Here is a 19,953-nt window from a genome sequence, read left to right on the forward strand (position 1 = left end):
GAGGAAAGCAAAGCAAAAAGTATCCTTCCAAGGGAAACAAATTCAAATTGTAAACCAGCCAAGAACCAAACATAGGCCTCCCTACAAAACTTTTCAACAGAAAATACAGGGAAGTTTGAGTGTAGAGTCTGGTATTCCCATGAATACACACACACCTTTTATTTCCATTGTCTCTGGAAGAGGTCAGCAGAGCCCAAAGGTGTTTGATACCATCCACATGGAGAGATACCTCTGCAATTGACAGCTGCAAAGTTTTGGAAGCTGTTCCTTTGCTGCCAGAGGAGTTCCCTGATACTGCATTGGGCTTTCTCATGTCTCCACCAAAAGCACAGCCACAAAAAGGAGCCAAGGAGCCTTTTCAGCTTCAAACCTGCTCAGCATAGTTTTGTGGACAAGAAAGAATGATCCTTCTTTCTTGGCTTTTTGTTGCTGTTGGGATTTCTTTGTAAAATAGAGACTCAAAGTATTTGGCTTCTCTGAAATGGTTCCCATTATCCATAAAATTTCAGTTCACAATAGACATGAAGTTACAAGAGACCATCTAAGTGTTTGCAAATGTGTCATTTAACCAATGCTCTTATTTTTCTTTAAAAAACTTCTATGGCTAAAAACTTGCAAATCCAATTGAAAAGGTGAATATTATAGAGCACATACAGAGAGTACCTATTTTAGAAAACTTTAGGTCTTGGAGAAAAATACACAAGTGAGTGTGTCCAGGAGAATTTGAGCTGAATTATAACTATGAGGAAAGTTTTTTGTTTTGTCTTGTTTTTTGGGGGTTTGTTTCGCTTTGTTGGTGTGTTAGTTGGATGGTTTTTCAGAACACAATGGATTACAGAGAGAGCAAGTTTTTTAGGGATGCATCTGCAAACTTTTCTATTCAAAAAAGGTCGTTATTTTTCTGAGATAAACTTTGCAATTCACTCCTGCCCATTCAGGTTTTTGAATGGGCAGGAGTGAATTGCAGCTAATATGCAGCAGCTCAGGACATGATTTCGTGGATAACTGCAAGGCTTAGATGTTTTCAGTCATGCTGGGCTTGATTTGAGGGCAGGAAGCTTTGTTGCTGTTCTGTTGTCAGTGCTAAACAGCAAGTCAAAAGGAGGATGTGCCTGCTAGACTTTAATGCAGAGAGAGTACAGAAATTGCACAGGGGCAATGGTGTTGGCTAAGTTAAAATGTGTGGTGTTCTGAAAGGTATCAAAGGAATCAAACTGTGGGGTGGGGAGAAGCTGGAAACCTGCTAAGATGGAAGGCAAAAAGATGCACATGGTGGGGAAGTGGAGGTGAGTAAGTCCAATTTAGCTTTTACAGTACTAATTCTGGACCAGCAGAGGTATTTTAGCAACACTAGAAGAAGCTGCTTTGGCCTAAGAAGTTTTGTGAGCTGTAGATAGAGAGTTGGAAGAACTGGGGCTTTATCACTGAAAAGGGGAGCTTAGCTGCTGATTGTCTACAATGCATTTTACATGGAAGTGTCGATATCCTTGGGAGTTTCACAGCATGGGAACTGGATGCTTAATTACTCATTCTACAGAATGTCACTAATGAGGGGTGTGGCTTTAACTCAAGGTTTTTCACACATAGTAATTAAGCCATTTTCCTACCCATGTGTGTCCTTTGTTCTTCAGCTTCTGTGAATAAGGTTGTTTTCTCCAGTGGTGTCTGGAGCTCTCTGTGTGCTGGATGGTTTGCCATTTCCAGGGTGTAGATTAGTCAGTCACTAGCTGCAAGCCTCAGATGAGCCGACCTGCTTTCCCATCTGTGGGAGCACTAATTAGAGTTTGCTTTCTCTTTCAGGCACTTTTTTTCCCTGAAACTTTCAGGAACTTAATTATCTCTGAGAATTTTTCTGTCCCCTATCCTGTGTCAATTGGATAAAATTAAACAGCAGAATTTCTCAGTTATTAAGGTGAAAACAGTGAAATGGGCAGTGCAGTCACGTGAGTTTCACTGCTCTAGGAATAAGGACAGAAGAGTTTATTTATTTAATGGCAGCACTTCATTGATAGAACTACACTACTCCTAAGACATCCATTCTGGTCTTGGGATTTTTTTCCTTCTCTCAAGCATGCATTTTGATAATAGAATGGGACAAAGATCAGATTCTTCCCATAATCAACCGCAGTGATGCAACTGCATGCTCGGGCAGGAAAATAGATAGGATGGGTCAGAGACACTGCTCAGGTGTTCACTCTGACTTCACTGGGTTTTTTTGAAATATCCTTTCACTTAAAGTTGCATAAAGAGGGTGGGTGTGAATGGCTTCCTCTTTTACTTAACCATCATAAAGGTGCTAAGCAATGAGGTTTGTCTGAATGTCTATTCTGTGCTGTTCTGTAAATGAGCTGTTACAATGTTAACTAGACCTTCATTTGTCCTTTTTTATATGTTAACATCCCTAATGTTCTGATTTTGTGACTACACTATAGTTCTCTAGGGAGTAATTTGCCCCAGTTAGACCATCTGAAAACAGTTACTTCAGGCTCATTATTGCTCAGTAATTCAGCTATTCCTTCAGTAATTAATACTATTTTAATTAAAGTTTTAGTGTATCTCCCTGTATGTACTTAGGCATAACCTAAAGGTATCCCAAAATTTTTATGTTCCCTGGTTTTTATTGCAACTTTCTCCACAAATGTCCCTGATTATTGAAATAATGAAATGGAAGCTGCACAACTGAAGGGCTCATTATTGTTTATTGCACAGGGTAGAGTGTGTGCCTAGGACCACTGAGGCCACGTATTTATCTCTCCAAGTAAATCTCTAAACTGTAGTTAACATCAAATTCTGTACATCTGCTGGTATGGGTTTTGGTTTTTTGGTTGTTGGAGTTTTTGCCTTTTTTTTTTCTTTAACTCTGCTAGCATTTTCTATTATAAAAGTTTGTACAAACACTCAGGAAAACCTTAGAGCAAGGCATGTGCAGTGCAATAAAAGAAACCTTTTCCTCAACATGAGGTAGAAACCACTCTTTCAGGTTGCAACTAAATAAGCACTCAAGTGTTTAAATATTTGAATTAAGTGTTTAGCTATGAGCAAGCCTTTGCTTTGCATGTTTAAAAGGATAAGAAAAAAAGATTGATTTTTGTTTCTGATTATAAAACTTACAGAAATGCATTATTTCTGATGGCTCCAACATCCTGCTATATGAAATTCACTAACTTTGAAACATCTGTAAATATCATCAGGGTTAAAGTTTTCTCCCCTACACAAAGACATGTTCTCTCATATGAGGCTATAGATAGGCACGTATTATCAATAGTCCTGCTGCTTCTGGTGCAAGAAAGATGTTGAGCATGTTTGCTTTGTTCTGGTAGGGAAACTGTACTTGATAGAAGAGAAGAAAGAAAACATTTGACAGCTATTACACAATCCTGTCTATTGCTACTGTTGTAGGATAATATCAGAAAGCATTTGGATTGTTGCTACATCATTAAGCTTCAGAAAGTAATTCTGCTCTAAAACCATTTCTGTGGTTTAGACAGAAATAGCAAATTTTTGCATTAGGGAAAAGCTTTCAAAAGTTTTTGTGTGTGTGTGTGTGTTTTGTGGGTTTTTAAACTTTTCCTCAACCCTAAAAATCTCTCAGTATCAAGCTTGAGTCTAAAATTTAAGATGGGTTCTTCCTGGCACATATTTCATCAAGAATAAACTTTCTATCATCAATGTTTGAAAGTACAAGCATGAAGACCCACAGCAGTTTTAAATACAGAGTCTTTGGGGAAAATAAAGAATAACTGGTGGTTGAAGGTTTGAACCAGCTGCCTTCTGGAGCCAAGGGAGCTATAGGGTCTGCTGATGCTTCTGTACTTTGATGGTTTTGTCATTTCATTCCCTGTTCAAGACTGAAAGTATTTGTATCTGATAGAGATGCTATTCTTTCATTTCCTTAGCTCCTAAAGGAAAAAATACAATCCTGGGACATGTCCTTTGCCCTCTGCTTCCCTCTGGCTAGGCATCTCTGGCAAGATTTCTCACCTCTTCCATCCATCTAAAACTCAAATTTTTGTTTGTAAAACATAGACTCTACAGAAGGAGAGCAGCTAAAGGCACAGGGCTGGATGATTTCAGCTCAGGAGGAGCTGAGGGGGTGGCTGAGCTGCCTTCCTTGCCTCTGAAACACCAAGTTGCCACTCTTTCTCTAGCAGCTGCTGCTTTGCCAAAAGCTCACTCAAGCACAGCTTGCGTGGATGTGTCCTCTGTTCATCCCTTCCCCAAAGCCAGGAGCTCCTGCAGCATCCTTGGGCTGCTCCTGCTGCTGAGCAGGCTGGCTGAGCCCTGGCAGGGCTGAGCTCTCAGTCAGTCCTGCTCCTGGCCCTTTTCTTCCCCACTCTGCCCAGGGATGCACAAAGGGTGAGCATGGGCTCCTTTGCGAGGAGAGCCAAGGGTTATCACTTGTAGCTTGCACCTGAGGATGAGATTGTCAGATTTGAACAGAAGAAGGTTGGTTTAGACCAGTCATGGGAATGTCCAGGAATGGGGGACAGTTAAGGGAGGATGTCCATGATAGAAAAAACTGTGGGAAAAGAAGGGTCCTGAGGAGGAAGAAGCAGCTGGAGAGAAGCACCTCTACCAGCAGGCACTCTTCAACTGCTGAGTTATGTCCCACCCAGGGTCCTTCAAACACCACTGCCTTCCACAAATTCCTTTAACTCATTTCTTTGCTTGAGAATCATTCTGAACATAAACCTTTCTCTCATCTCCCATTAGAAGCTTACAGGGCAGAAAGTTTTAATGTGACTTTGCTGACCAGTGTTGTAGTACCCTGAAATACACCATGCCCAGGTGGCAGTCACTGCTGGCAGTGTTAGTCTTAATCTTTTAGTCATTGGTCCAAGTGAAATAAAGAGTGGTTTTACTGTGCTGGTAAGAAAGAAATTTTGCATTGCCCTAGCTATAGCAGTTTTAAGCATTACAGCCCAGAAATAAGTTTTCTTGTTGAAGCCTGCATGAATAGTGCCAGCCAGTTGAGGATTAGGAGTATCAAGATATAAGGATGTACTAGTGAGCTGTCTTGGTGAGAAACAAGTAGGAGGTGCAAGGCTGGCCATTCTCCCTGCCAGGATATCCAAGATCCCTGCCTTGCCTGCACAGGATGCTTTGCAAGCAGGAGCAGATATGAATGCAGTTTGCAGCTCCTGACAGTTGTACCCTGCCTGGTTGTCCCCTGTCTCCTGTGTTGGGCGTAGGTCCCTGACAGTTTCTTTTGAATCCAGTTTATCTCCTACTCCTGACTTGGTTTGATGCTACTGTTTCTCCAGATACCCTTTCACTTGTACAGTAAGTGCTATGCTGCATTTCTTCTTACTCCTCCTCAGCCAAGAGAAGAAACATGAGTGTTGAAGGGGAAGTCTGCACTGGGAGATCACCTTGGGACTCATTGTTTTTATAACAGCAGAACAGATCTCATTTGTTATGTGCTGCTGAAGTTTGTGAACTGTAGGCGATGAACAGGGGAGCAGTGTCCCACTTAGGGCTATTGTGAGCAGTGAGCAATCTAATGTTCCTGTAGGAGCAGTGAAACCATCAAGATAACCTTAAGAGATCTCTCAGAATTTCCCTCTTTTCAAAGTTTCAGTTGCCTTTTAGCCCACTCTGTTTATTGCTTAAAATACCTTGACTCATATTTGTGAGGGATGCTTTGTGCTTGGTGTGAATGACCAAACAGCCCTCTAGCTGATTTTGCACTGCTGCCAGTGCAGGGAGGAAAAGATTCCTTCTTGAACTTGTCAGAAATCCTAATTAGAAACCTCCTAGTTTTTCTTATTAGAAATGAGGTGGAGTCACCATCCCTGGAGGTATTTAAGAAAAGACTGGAGATGGCACTTTGTAACATGGTCTAGGTGATGTGCTGGTGTCTGGTCAAACTTTGTACCTGATGATCTCAAGCACCTTTTCCAGCCTGGTAGGTTCTCTGATATCACAGCCCAAGTGTTATCAGGATGACCCATCTTTTAGAAATCGGTTACAGCTTTTGACACCCCCTGAACATTCTCCTCAGGTGAGATAAATCCTGCAATTCCCATCAGCTTGCCTCTTTGTAAAGATTTCAGTCCCTGTGGGTGTTACTTAATTTTTTCCTCGCTTATTTTATGAGAGAGCTGCTTGTCTCCAAGTGCTTGAACAGCAACAGTTTGGCTCTTTGGTTGAGGTCAGTGGAACACTGAAGCTCTGGCTCATGCAATGGCAAAGCAGTCTGCATGTAACCAAGCAGGAAGGAATGTGGGGAGTGATGCTGGTTTGATGCATTTCTTGTTGACATTAATTCTCTGGATACTCTGAAATAGTTTCTCTTCTATAAAAGCAACACTGTTGTTTTCATAAACAAACTTCCTGATGTGCCTTGCTCTGAGGGAACTTTTAGTAGCTGTACATTATGTACACTTGTACATGCCTGTGCGTAGAAATGTAGTTACTGAATTTATGGCATGAGCTGTTACAGCTTTTCTTTTAAGTGCTCACAAACGAGACTATGAAAATTTAAAAGCAGCTCCAGTGAAGCTGTTGATTGACAAATATAGAATTACTCAATCTACATCTAACCGTCTTGATCCATACTAACAAGACCAAGATGAAAGGTTAGTTTCTGCTCTTCTGGTAAATAGACTTGCAAATGTCTTTTTAAAATTCTGTCATGCTGAATTACATGGCTCTTATCATTTGCAGATCTTTTTTGAAAGTAGCCCCAGGTTACATGCATATTGGATTACCATGCATCAAAGAGACTAAAATAGGTGTGCTATGAAGATAAGGACTTTTTTGTATTCTACTTGCAAAAAAAAAATTGTATTAAAAAGACCCTTTAGAGAAAACAAAAAAGGGCTCAGAGGAACCAAACTGAAAGAAGCAGCTCATAGAAAACTGCAGAATGGCTGACAGATTCTTGACAATATTCACTGGTACTTTGTTTCCAGCTTTAATGTGTGTTTTATATTCTCATGAAGAAGCATAAAGTTGGGCATTAACATGTGAAAACAGAAACTGCTTACACATTATTGACTCATTTCATAGTCTTTCAGAATTATAAAGAAAATCAGTTACTTTCTGATGGTAATTTTCTTAGGCACTCCTCACTGACAGAATCAACAAGAATTTATAGGTAACCAAATTTAAAGTAGCAACATGTGAAATGATTTAGGAATTTTAGAGAAAGATTTGAGAATTTCTTTTTTTATCTTGAGGTATGGAAAGTTGAAAGTTTCATTTGATCCTATTATCTATTAGCAATAAAAAGTCCACAAAATGAAATGGTGAAGAAATTATGTGTTGCTATTCATAAAAGCATTTCAAAGAGCTGCCTGTACACAGAAGGACCAAAACCAATTAGATCATTGAAAATGCAATTAAAATGTGAAAGAGCACTAAGTTCTCAAGGGGAATGCATTTTGAAAATGTCATATACATGTGCCTGCCTCTTACTTGTGTTGATTGATGGAAAACCCAAGGTCTGAGAAAGGCTCTTGCGCTTCAAGTCAATAAACTTTGTCTTGACAACTGGCAGATACCTGGGGTTGATTTGGGGGGCTTTGGAGGAACAATGTTTGGTGGAAAGATCTGGGGTATTGAGTAACTCAACTTGCAAGATAAAAAGCATCAAACTCTGTGGGTTGTATCCAGCATAAGCCAAAAGAGGTTATCTGCAATTCATTGTGTTCTCTAGACAATCTAAAAAAGGGCTGTGTTTGGCCGGCTTTCTGGGCTTTTTTCTGATTTACACCATCTGATCTTACTGAGATTGAGTTGATTAATAGTGATGTTCAAAACACATGAGCCTCTAGATGATTTGAATATTTTTATTTAGAACACTAAGTGAACCAAGTGTATTAGTCTATTTTGTCATAAGCTACTAAAACAAAGAAGGCAGTATTAGAAGGAAATAGAATAAAGCCAAGATGCTACAAATGGAGGGGAGACGGAGGTGTGGGGGTGGAGTTCATTTGGGGAGAACTGCATATGTTATTCACCACATTTTGGGGGAAAATCATGGTACATTTAATTTTAATATCAAAATGAAAGAGAAGGGGAGGCTGTGCACTCAGGTGTCCTGTCCAAGAGTACCTGGAGTGGAAGAGAAGGAACTGTCCCCATCCCTCCTGGAAAGGGTCATGGGGGAAGGAAGAGCTGCCAGCCCAGTTCCTCTTGGCAAAACACGTTTGGTGGAGAGAGGAAAGTGCTCTCCATCTGCTTGTGTGCCAGGGTGGTCTGGCAGCTTTATGGCCTCTGCCCTGTGCCACCCCTGGCTCCACAACAGTGTGCTGGCTGCTCCTTTCCCCCAGCCCAGGGTCTCTGCCTGTGAGGGTGGGCTTTGCTGTGGGATGTGCCCATGGTTTGTGCTATGCTGCCTCTTGTAGGTGTTGCTGAGCACATCCTCAAGCTCATCCATGCAATTAAAATATTCCAATTGCACTTCAAGACCAAGCACCTTATTGTGGTAGCAGTGATTAATCACTAAGAATTCCCAGCACCAATCAATCAATTCTCTGAAATCAATTGATTTAGTGAAGATTAACATATTGACTAGTCAGCTTTTCCAATGTACCACATAATTTCAGAAATGGTCTTTGCCACCCACATGTCTGACTCTATGTTATAACTCAGCAAAGGCAAAACATAGCATTTGACTTTTTCTTAAGCCTACCACAATCATGTCAGCCTACAGCTGGCACGTCTGGGCCCATCTCTCAGGGACTATGTTCAGGCCAGTCATGTCTCTGACATGATTTCTGACAAATTTACTCTTTCCTAGGGAAGTGGCCTGCCTATAGGTAAAATTGGTGCTATGCTTTGCACTGTTCTGCTGCTTTGAATGGGGCCACTCTCGGAGGAATTCGCAGAGGAACACTTTATTAGGTAGATTGAACATTCTACATTCTACATTAATTACTTTTCACTCACAAACCAATAGTTAATACAACTCATACACAGAAAATACTGCAATATTTTTGCATATAACAATTTCTTGCCATCTCATCACCTACAGTATTCACAAGATAGTAATTTAAAAATTGTTATCTAGCAGATAATTTTGAAATCATGATCTTGTGATCACTTTTGCCTTCTTACTAGATGTGGTAAATTAATCTTTGCAACAACATTTGACATTAAATTTGACACAATTTTTGTAAAATAAAACAGAATTAATTTGGTCGGGGTAATGAAGCATTCTAAAATTCTCAAAAAAAGATTCTTCACGTTGGTGTTTTGGGCAAAAAGAAATCTCAGCCAATGTAGGAGATTCTTCATGTAAGAAAGTCCATGAAAATGTGAATGTACTGCTCTTGTTGGATTTCATATGAATACAATGCAGTGGTTTACACATGTAAATGCATGTCATCAATGTTTTCCATTAAGAGCAGATAATTATAAAAAGAAGAGCAGGTGTTGTGGCTGTGCTTAATGCCTAAAGAGTTACAGGCTTGGCAGTGAAAGGGAGGACCTTTGGCTCAATGCTGAGGGTAAAGCTCTGCTTTGATAAATGATTACAAGCACATTGAAATTCACATTGCTTAAGGCATCTGTGGTTCAGCAGAATTTTTTTAGAGCAGCATAGCAAGGGATTAAAGTAAAAGAAAGGAATTTTTATCATATGATAATAACTCTTTAGCTTTAATGCTTATTCCATTCAGGAAAAACATTGAGGCTGATTTTTCATCTTCACTTTTCTCAGATGACTTTTGTCTTTATGTGACTGAATTGCATATTCTCCTGAATAAATTCTGAATGGCTGGTTAGCAGGAAAATAAAGCAAACCTGAGCATTTTATAACCTTATATTAAGGACAAATTGCTAGGATTTTTTGTGAATGCTATTTGTAGTAGCTTTTACTAAAACCAATTGCATCATGGAAGTTTGAAAACTTTGATTAAGAATTAATCTTTTGGAGTTCAGATGGCATTAAGTTATAATTTATTACTGAGGAAACTGGTTCAATCTAATCTTCAGAATGATGATGGTTTTCTTCACAACCAAGAAAAAAATCTCAGTAGATAATTAATTAATGGTAGATTTTGAGCTTCTCTGATTGGAAGACCGGGGTTAAAAGATGTTTTGGAGCATAGAAAACTGCAGAACAAAATGTAGGTTTTTCTCATTTAGATTTGTCAGTTTTAAAATGGGTTTTGAAAAAGTCAACAACAACAATAGAAGTGGAATTGTCTATCAACAATAGAAGGGGTACAAGTAGGTTCAAGATTTTTGATTAGCAAACATAAATCATCAGCTGCCTTTGAAATTTCAAATTAATGCTACAATTAACAGACTGGAAATCCAGCTATGTTTTCTATTTTGTTTAATTTAAAGCTGTAATTCTGACAGTCAACAGAAGCTGTGGACTGACATCTTATCTGTGATATGGTTAAGGAGAAAAGAAGGACTTCAGTGTAGCATTCAACAATGAGTACTACCCAGGTTCTTCAGTGTGCTAAAGACTATTCCATGTTGGCTGCAGAACACAGAAATTCTGCTAGAAAATATGTTTGTAGGTTTCTCAGTCCTTAAGATTTTGTGACCAGCCTTGAAATGCCAGCATAGTTTTATGGTATAAAATGACAGCGAAGTCATTGACTTTCACCTGAAAGGTAATAAATTTTAAGCCATAGCACTGCTGGAAGATTGACACTCAAGTAAGACTTGATCTGATGTCTATTGAGGATAACAATTGTGCCTGTCATGGCTTCAGTGGGCATCAGATCAGACACACTTTTCAGCCTTCTCTTTTTATTTAATTAGTGTAGTATTTTGAAACCTTTCTAGATATTGATTAAATTCTTAATTGAGATTAAACATGGGTCATAAGCTTTCTTTCTTTAGTTTTTTCCTGTTTCTCGGGGCTTTTGCAACTTTGTTTATTTTGTTTGGGTTTTTTGGGATTTGTTTTTATCTGTGTGTTTGGTTTGGTTTTTTTAAGGAAAAAATGTTACTGAGGTCTTAGAAGGAATTTTAAAATCAAGTGAGCAGCAGCTGCCATAGTGTTAGCTGGAATAATGTGGGCAACAGGAGGAGAAAAGCAGACAGGCAAAAGTAGCACCTGCAGATGAAAAAGGCTTGACAAGAGGCAAACTGTTCATGTCACTGGAAAATAACAGAAAATAAACAAGAGCAGGCAGAGAGAGAGTCATAAATGTCAAATCATCATGATTTCACCAGGAAAAGACTTTTTATTCCAGTGACAACATATCACTTACTGATGTATTTCAGGTGTCCTAGGTTTTGTCTATATTGTGAACACAACATAGCAGAAAATTATTTTAACCTCAGATAAAAAATTATCCAAAATAAAAACTATTTCCTCAAGATGTTGTTAACAAGCACTCCAGGAAAATGCAGCACATGGAGGGGATGAATGTAGATATTGAAACCTGTAAGGCTGAGTCAGCCCACTGACATTTTTGAAGCCCTGCTTGGGTGATGACCTTGCCTGCATGCTGAATTATGAACAGGCAAACCACACCCTCACTGTGGGCTGTTCATGAAGCAGCAGCACAGGGCAAGTGGGGGACTCCTGTTTTCAAGGGCTTTTAAACTTTGCCTGAACACCAAGCCACTGATGTGGAGCTTGTCTTTCTCCAGGTGATTATTTTTGCTTTCTCTTTTTGCTTTCAAGTTCAACAATACAACTGATATCTGATGCACTGGAGTAATGAAATAAAACAAAGGACATAAATCATAGGCTTGATTTACAGAATTGCTGAGGTTTCACTCAGACCTGATGAAGTGAGGAAGACAGAAATGAGACACTGGGTCACATGGTCCAGACTGTCTCATACCTTTGAGCAATTTTTCAGAATTCTATCATTGGTTAGAAGAGCTACACAAATATTGTTCTGACAAATAATGCTTGGGACAGGACCTTATACTGTGTTGCAAAAAGCCAGTATCTTTCTGTTCAACCTCAATCCAGTTCTAAGCAAAATGCTGCCAATACCTATGAAAGCCTATTCCTACATGGAAACAACTACTTCTTTTATTCTCATAGGTGCTTTTAAGTTCTGATGTGCTTTGGATGAGCATAAACCTTTTTTTCTTTATGGTTTAGATTGGGTCTGTGGTGAAAAATTAATTCATTTTTTTATTGGATGAAGCATTCATTGAATACTCCAAGCAATCCCTCATCTCCTCCCTCCCATGTGCTCCTGAAGGCTGTTGGGGTGTGGGAATGTCTGGCACAGAGGACTGGACAGAACTTTCCCTCCAGCAGCTGAATTGGGGTGATAGCCTCTCCCTAGGCAGTGGAATGTGATATTTTAAGCATTCTAGAGGTGGCAGGAGTTGGTCTGGGTGTTGCAATTATATATAGCTCAAACTAACCAAAAAAGCATTCAGGGCTTTTTTTTTCACAGCTTTTGAAAGAAAACAATTGTGTGCAAATGAAATCTATTGACAACATGATTTGTTAGGCCTGAAAAGCAACAAATGAGCTATAATACCCAAAGTGCAAACCCATGCACTTAAGTAAAAACAAAAATTTCAGCAATAAGCCAGGAATTATTCAGCTGAGAAGGCCAGAGAACCAGAAGGCCCTCAGAGCATTAATTAATTGGAGATTGGCTAGGGGCCAGCTGAAGCTGCAACTGTGAAAAACACAGATGTATCAGCTGAACTTCTTTCAGCTGAGGTAAAGCCAAATCTTCTCTAGAATACCAGACATTCAAATAGTTAAGCATATTTGAAAGATATGGAACAGGTGCAGCAAAGTTTTGAGACTGATGTAAATGAGGGTCTGGAGAGTCCCTGCTGGACTGCAGGAATGAAAGGAGGAAAAAAAAATTTTTTTGGATTACAAATCTGCTTGTGAGGATTTTCTCAAGCAACAGCACAGTAGTTTCACAGACTCACAGAATGAGCTATGTTGAAAAGACCTTTTGAGATCATCAAGTCCTGCCTATGACCTAACATTTCCTCATCAGCTAAACCATGTCACTGAGTGCCATGTCCAGTCTTTTTTAAAACACATCCAGGGACAGTGACTCCACCACCTCCCTGGGCAGATGATTCCATTGCCCAAGCATTCTTTCAGTGAGGAGGTTTTTTCTAATGTCTTCCCTAGCAACAGGAGCCATTTGTTTGGATTATAGTGTGGAAATTAATTTCAGCTGCTTCTACTGCTTGAGCTGGGGTTGAGGGCCTGTATCTTTTCCCATCATGTGAATCCCATCGGCCAGGAGAGAAGTTCTGGCTCCATGTTAATATCTGTGCTATATCTGCTTGCAACAGATATTTGAGATCCTTGTGGAGATATTAAACAAAACAAGGGCTGAGCATAGATTAGTGATCAAACCAGAAGAATAAACCTTAGTCCAGTAATTAAACCAGAATAAAAAGGCAGAGAAGAAATAACTTCAGAAAACAAACAAAAAAACCTCAACCAAGAATACTCAAAGCCCAAAACAGTGTTAGTGCACTGATCAGTGTCCATTTGCACATCTATAACTATTTTAAGTTATGTACATGCTCACGTGCTAAATGCTGTCTGAAAATCTGAATTTCCTGAGCCTCTGATCTAATACACATATGAGAGATGTCATGATCTGTTATAGTAGGAGTTTGCACTGAACAATATTCAAGTCTTTTGAGTCATGTAGACGTTAAGTACTGTAATTTAAAAGTTTGTAGCACATTTGACTTTTTTCTGTAAAATAAAAACCCCTTAATCTTTCCTGTAAGCAGTGCAGGAAATGCCCTGTGACAGACACACTTCAGTTTTATAACAATATTCCTGTTAGCTTTATGTAAAGTGGTAATTTTGAGCAGCTCCAACTCTCAGGTTAAGTGAAGTCTGGTAATTAACTCCCATCTTTGTTGGACTATATTTGGATATATTTTTCAGAATGAGTCAAAAAGCTAGAAATGTTCTCTTCCATGGCTGTGATCAGTAAGGTATCTAAACTGTTGAAGTTAGTGCTTCAGTAGAGCAAAATAGATAATTGATTTGCTGAGCTATTAAAATGCATGGATTATGCAGTACAGTAGGGATAAAGATTTGCAAATTATAGATCAAAAAAACTGTTGCCTTCAGGATCAAATACAGACTATAATGCATAGAAATAGTCTTCAGTGGAGCCAAGAATATTGAAGATGTTGAAAGTACAGGTTTCTGTAAAGTACTTGGGACAGGGACCTTCCCCCCTCTCCCCAATCCTTTCCTTGCATTCTTTGAACAACCAAGTTCCGAAATTTAATTTTTAGATCAGTGGAAATCTATTATAGATGTCAAACTGCATAGCACATTTAATCAGATAACTTTTGCAATCTTATTACAAGTTGCCCTATGCCAGATGCTGTATTTTCTCTTTGAGTGAGAAGCAGAAAATGTCCATGTTGGGTGACAGACACAATGAGAGTTTCAGAGTTCAGAAGTCCCAACAGTCCTATAGCAATATTTGCTACATTCAAGTGCCTTGAACTTTAACACTCAAGTTGATTATGGAAAAAAGTGATATTACCAGGATTTTTTTTTTCTTTGGGAGGGTATATCCACGTAAGAAGATGGTGATAGTAGCAAATTACACAAAATCTCTAAGTGAAAAACTCGAAGCAGGTATCGTTGGCCTTTGTTGCTAACCTACTGTTGGGCCTTTTCAGGAGAGGAATGTTAGAGTTAGGATTATACATCCCCATTTTCAGGGGAGAACAATGTTTTTCATTAGTTTGGAAGCCTTATTTTAATGCAGTTTTGGAGGCACCCCAGACTAGAGACAGAAAGTTGTATTTTTTCCACCCCCCCAAGGTTGAGGTCAGCTGGGGGGGCTTCAATTCAAGCACATTCCCCCCAAATAAGGATGGAGGTGTTGCAAATGCTTTCAACAGGCTGCCCTCAACTCTTTCATCAAACCTAAATAAAACTTAGCTGGTGTCCCCTCCATGACTAATTGCTTGCAGTCTGAATAAGACCTGAAAGTATTGGCATGCAGAAGGATGTGATGGTAATACAGTGGTGCTTCCTGCTTTACTTCGAGGTGGGTGTGGGTGTGTTTCTGCTTTTTAAAGGGGTTTGAATTTTTTTGGTTTATTTTTGAAATGTGTAGTAAAATTACCACTAGGTGATCTGTGTCATGATTCACCAGTTCTGTTATAAAATCTTTTCTAAAGAAATATTTTCTGCCATATAAGAAGAGCCCAAGTCTCCCTAATGTACAGATTATCTTACATTTCACATAAGGAAGGTGCTGTGCCTAGATAGTTGCTGTGAAATTAATGTCTCATTTCCCTACAAGTGTCCTTCCATGGGCAAGCCCAAAAATGGATGTTCTTTGTTTTCCTGTAAAATAAATTTTACCTGCCTCTCCAACAAGCATCTGATTTTATCAACTTCTTTGTCTTATATAGTGCAAAACAGTGACTTTTATCTATAAACCCATGTGCTCTAGGGATTCAGGTTGTTTTGATGTCTCTTATTCTGTGTTTCCCTGTTTTTTAGAGAGCTTTTGTTTTATTTATGTGCATGCACTTGGAGGCATTTTTGAAGTAGCATATCACAGATAAAATCATAAACATTTTATAGATTGATATATTAAAACACAGTAAGTGTGTGCAAATCTAAGCTTGCTGCTTATTTTCATAATCGATCTTGATTTCTCCACTGACCCTCATTTTCTCTCAGTAATGTGTCAAGAAGGGGACAGCAATTTTTTAAACCATATGATTACTGACATGAATTACTGTCAGAATTACTAGCTATAAAAGAAATATTTATATAACTGATTTTAGAATGCTCAGTAATGCTGAGTATTGCCTTGTTGTCTTGTTTGCATTGTTTTCTTTATTACCACAATATCTTTCCATTAGTAACATTCTTTATATACACTCTATTTTTATGCTATTTATAGCTAAATCAGAATATTCTCATGAAGCCCAAATTATTCTGAGGTTATGGTCTCTGTCAATGATGACTTTTTATTTCTTCTTTTGTCTTTTCCATGATCTTTTTGAACAGTACAATTTAAATTACCCACTCTTATTTTGATACATTAAATCATGAGAGTTCAAATTACCTAAGGTCAGAAACCTTTTTCCAGGAGGACTTGCATAGTAAATGTATCAAGAAACACGTTGTAACTCTTAAAAGGCAAAGTGATGAATAAGTTATCAAAGGAAGTTTTACCAGAAGTGGAAGTAATATATATCCCAAAGGAAGCTATTATGAGCCCATTAATATCACAAGCCAAAGTTTTACTTACTGAATATAATCTAAATTGTATTGAACTCCCCAACCATCAAGGGAAATAGTCAGTTTCTGTGGTCTTGTGGTTGATTCATTCCTTTGATTTCTTCCAATATCTTTCTTCCTCCCCTCTTTGTTTATATGAGCAGTTCAAATTAAATTAAATAAACTGCAGTGATTTGGACAGTCATTGTTCAGAGCAGGGTGATGTTCCTTGATGCTTGTGAATAATGGAGAAAATTTCCTTGATTATCCAAACGTGATGGCTCCAAACCTGAGGGAACTGGGGCTTGAGCCATAGAGTGCTCTGTGTGCAGTGCTCTTTCAGACCCTCTGAGCGCAAATTTTGGATGCACTTGCAGAAAGGCTGGGAGCAGCATGGCCTGAAGCAGCTGCTGCTCAGCTTTGCTGCAGTTGGTATTCCCAAGCTGGAGGTGTGCTTGGGCAACTGGGAAAAACACCCAGCAGACCTCACCTACACAGGAGCAGAAAATGGTGGTTTAAGGGGTGATTTCTCACCTACATGGGAGCAGGAAATGGTGACTGAAGGGTGATTTCTCTGTGGTGCAAACCATCTGTAAATGCTGAGTACTGAGTGCTGTGGGTGCCTGTCAGGGAGAAGAGGAAGCCTGGCTGGTGTGTGCAGGGGCTGGTGTGGCTCTGTGGGTCTGTGCCCTCTGCCAAGCCCCACTGAGGGCAGCCCTGTCCCTTTGGTGTCCCTTTGGGGTGAGGCTGGCCCCAGCCCAGGGCACTGCCTGAACCAGCAGTGGTGATGAGCGGGGCTGTGGTTGGAGCACCCTTCTCTGCACGGCCTCCCAGATCAAGGGCCTGCACCTACAGCACCTCCAGAGCCTCTGCTAGGCCAAGGGTGCTCTTATAGCCCTGTGTCGGAATCACATTTTCTGAACCTGAGAGAAGCAGAGAAAAGGATGATCAGAACAATTCTTATCTCATTTGCTGTACCTGTGTTGTGCCAAAGTAGAATGCAATAGGAGATTGTTTACCCAGAGTGATGGTGTTTTGTTTCCTTGGCCTACCAGGAAACAAAACACCATCAGGCCCAAGCATATGTCCAGACTGTCAGTCAGCAGACAGTCACAAGAGTCAGTTGAGTGCTTGTGCAGTTTCCATTTAGATGTGGTGTAATATAGTATAGAATAATATAGTAAATAATTAGCCTTCTGATATCAATGGAGCCCTCCTCATCATTCCCCCTGGATGTTGGGGTTGCCTGTTTTGCTATAGCCCTGCAAGCCAGGGCTGCCTGGTTGGGGGTGGCTGATGGTGGCTGTGCTGGTGGCACAGCTGGCCCTGACCCCTTCCCACATGTGCAGCACCATCCATCACCCCGTGGTCAATAGTGCAGCTTCACCACTGTTCCTGGGGTGACACTCCTTGTGCCATTCCCACAGCATATCCTGGCTGGTGGTGGCTGTGCCCTGGCAACTAGATGATGCCACAGCTCAGAATGACTCTGTTGCTGCTCTTCCCTTTCCCCTTCCCCTGCCTTCCCACAGCTGTTTTCTCAGCATCTGCCTCATGTGAGCATAGCCCTGCAACAGGTGGTTTTATGGCACATGGCCTTTCTTTCTCATCCTTTTTGGTGGGGAGGTTAGCTCATCCTCTAGTCCTAAATGCATTCCCAGAATAGATACTGTGCTGCAGATAACTACTAACAGCATGGATTTCACCTCGAAATAGCTGACTGTCTGTTCTCACCAAACCACAAAAAGGCATGCTGTTTGAGGACAAGATTTCTTTCTGTTTGTGAGAGAGAGATGTTGTTCTGGTATATTTAAGGAAAATGTCTAGGTCAAAGAAAAAGAAGTCTGTCTTTGGACTGAACTGTCTCCAGAAGGCAGGACTGCATGTCTGCACTTCCCTCTGCCAGGGGGTTAAAAGTTCTGGCACATTGCACAAATTTGCTTCTAAAGCAGGTCTCCTGGAGTCTTTTCACACAGGATTTTTTTGTAAGAAAATTATGTTAGGTAACTTGAGCATGCTAAAATTCCTCATAGCATGTGAATGCATTCTTTGCATTATTTCTTATTTATATGTTGTTTGTGTGTGCTTTATGTGCAAAGCACACCAGCTACTGAAGGTTTCCAGTCCCTCCTCCTCCTCCTGCTGGGAACTGAGTCAGAGAATGGGCTCACTGGGGGAATGTCACAGAGTTCAGCAGTCCCCATCTGATCAGTACCAAATATCTTTCACTCACAGCTTGTCTTTTATTAAAAAAGGATGAGCATGGACTAAATATGAAGCAAAGAAATTTGAACCTTTATGCCTTGCTCAGGCCAACTCTAAGCACCCAGGAGGCATCTTGGGGTAGCAGATAATGATCACTAAATTGCATTATCACTTAGCAGGGAAGCAAGTTTATGCCATTTCTCCCCAGTGAGGGAAGGTTTGAAGTTACTTGTTTTTTTCATCACACAGAGCCAAATATAGGCCATATATTTCATGTTACTAGTTTTTAAACCAACTCCATCTGAAATAGTTATAAGAGTCTAAATTATATTATGGTTGGCCATTAGCCCCACTTCCCCTTTCCTGCTCACCAAATTAAAGCATTATCCTAAGATACATAAGAAAAAAATCAATTAAATAGGATGAACTGTGAGATAATCCCACCTCTACAATGGAAAAAATAAAGCTGAGCACTGAGACAGTTTTGTAACAATTTTGTAACTCAGTCAGTCAAAAGCTTTTGAAGGATTCTACTTTTTTATTTATTCGTTCTGTTATGGCTTTTTAGATGGTGCATTCCACAATCGATTGTACAGTACATACCAAACAGCCAAGCATCCCTAGTAGGTACTTATTATGTATGCTCTTCACATTTTCTGGCAGCTTCAGTTCTATGACTCATTTTATCATGAGCTTCCACTTTGATGGCCTTTAAACTATCTATCCATGGCTGTTAAAATGACTGCAGAGTTTGAAATTCTTTCCTGGCACGACTTAATTCTATAACCCAATTAAATCAGATGGTGTGAGCTGTTTCTCAAGCATTTTTGCTTGTATAGCTTACTGCTCTACCATCAGCTTTTCAAATCCTAGAGTTTGAGGATTGCTAAAGTTTCTGTTTCCTTTGTTATTATGGAATGCAGCTGAAGCCACTTTGTTATGGGTATTTTTGATAAGCATTAAATGGTTAATAGACTTAAAATAGAGTTTTTAATTTGTTCATGAAAAACATTGAACGTATTTTGGAATATGCATCAGATTCTTATGAGCATGGCTAGATTAGATTAACATACCCTCTGGGTCAGATATGGGCTCTGAAATGCCTGTTTATATTTGCTGTTGCTTTTCCAGAGAGAATCCTGAGCATAACTTTTGCTTGCTGCGTGTCTGTGTAGAATAAGAGCGTACAGTGTGACATTATTCTGTGTTGCTACTGTAGAAGATGGCATTCCTCTCTCTAGTTTACAGTAAAATCATGCTAAGCACAGTGACCATCTCCCTGTGCTGCAGGGACACCCTGATTCCATTCTGCTTTGGTTCCTGTGTGGGAATCTGCTGCTGGGAGCAGCCAGACAGGTGTGCCCACGTGTGCTCGTTCTGCATTCCAGCTGCAGATCTCCAGCTGTGGGATCCCAGGGAGGCAGGAGGAGATGGAGTTTAGTTTATTAGTTAACCTGCTTTCACATTTGCTCCAGTATACCCTTTGCCATTCCCTTCACAACAAGGGAGCAACATCTGTGCTCCTTCCTGTTCTGCTGCTTCATCTCCTGTCTGTCCTGGGTACCTCCAAGCTGACTGGTGTTCTGAAGGGCTTCTGAGCC

The sequence above is a fragment of the Melozone crissalis genome, unplaced genomic scaffold, assembly GCF_028551555.1.
Source record: "Melozone crissalis strain CALT ecotype California unplaced genomic scaffold, PUWL_Pcris_2 ptg000045l_1, whole genome shotgun sequence".
Classification (NCBI taxonomy): Eukaryota; Metazoa; Chordata; class Aves; order Passeriformes; family Passerellidae; genus Melozone; species Melozone crissalis.